Source organism: Mastomys coucha, chromosome X (genome assembly GCF_008632895.1).
Source record: "Mastomys coucha isolate ucsf_1 chromosome X, UCSF_Mcou_1, whole genome shotgun sequence".
NCBI classification, from domain to species: domain Eukaryota; kingdom Metazoa; phylum Chordata; class Mammalia; order Rodentia; family Muridae; genus Mastomys; species Mastomys coucha.
Genome location: NC_045030.1, coordinates 95,462,779 through 95,464,124, shown reverse-complemented (window position 1 = coordinate 95,464,124; position 1,346 = coordinate 95,462,779). Strand labels below are relative to the sequence as shown.

The 1,346-nt window shown below is 47.1% G+C and overlaps 1 pseudogene; it reads left to right on the top strand.

Annotated features, from left to right (window-relative positions):
- The first annotated feature begins 110 nt into the window (after positions 1-110).
- LOC116088455 overlaps positions 111-1,346 on the top strand; it is a 4,159-nt pseudogene continuing 2,923 nt past the window's right edge.

Here is a 1,346-nt window from a genome sequence, read left to right as displayed (position 1 = left end):
GAGAGTATTTAAAACTCATGTATCTGTGTACAATGTAAACTGTAAGTTTACTTAAAAAAGATTATCGGGGCCCTCTGATGGCGTCATAAACCTGCGCCTGATCTTGGCTAAGGCCGAAGCGGCGAAGGCGGCAGCGGCGGCGACAGCTCTGGGGTTTGCATCTCGGGGTGTGTCGGCCGCCGCTGCTGCTCAGGCCTGGAATGTACAGATGGCTGGCTAAGGTTCTCGGCACCATTCTTCGCTTGCGCGAGCGGCCCGGGCCCGGGGCCTGCGCCCTGCTCAAGAGGCGGCGCTCCAGCAGCACTCTGTTTTCTACCGCAGTGGACACTGATGAAACCCCAGCTAAAAGACCAAGATTAGATTGCTTCATTCACAAGTGAAGAACAGTCTCTACAATGCTGCAAGTTTATTTGGATTCCCATTCCAGCTGACCACAAAACCCATGGTGTCTTCTGCTTGTAATGGAACACGGAATGTGGCCCCTTCTGGAGAGGTATTTTCGAACTCTTCATCTTGTGAACTGATGAATTCTGGATCCTGAAGCAGCATGCTAAAACTGGGTAATAAATCTCCTAACGGAATAAGTGACTATCCAAAGATCAGAGTGACGGTGACCCGAGATCAGCCAAGGAGAGTCCTGCCCTCCTTTGGGGTGTCCAAAAGGATGAAAGAGAAAAATATCGAAAGTTATTGGAGCGCCTTAAAGAAGGTGCTCATGGAAGCACGTTCCCTACTGCAGTCTCACACCACAGTTCTCAGAGAATTCAGATGGACACATTAAAGACCAAAGGCTGGGTGGAGGAGCAGAATCATGGCGTCAGAACAACCCATTTTGTTCCAAAACAGTATAGAGTTGTTGAAACAAGAGGACCTCTGTGTTCAGTGAGAAGTGAAAAAAGGTATTCAAAAGGAAAAACTGATACAGAGAAGGTGGTGGGACTCCGATTTGAAAAGGAAGGTACAAGAGGACACCAAATGGAGCCTGATCTGTCAGAAGAAGTGTCTGCCCGGCTTCGCCTGGGAAGTGGAAGCAATGGCTTACTCAGAAGGAAAGTATCAGTGCTTGAGGCAAAGGAAAAGAACTTCCCAAGCAAAGAGAAGGACAGAAGAACAGAATATCTCTTTGAACTTACAGAGGTCATTAATTTTTATATGAATCTTTTAGTGGAAAGGAGTAAAAAGCAAGGCTATCCAGCACTTCACGCATTCAGTACATTCTTCTATCCTAAGCTAAAGTCTGGAGGTTACCAAGCAGTGAAAAGATGGACCAACGGGGTAAATCTCTTTGAACAAGAACTTGTTCTGGTACCTATTCATCGGAAGGTACATTGGAGCCTGGTGGTGAT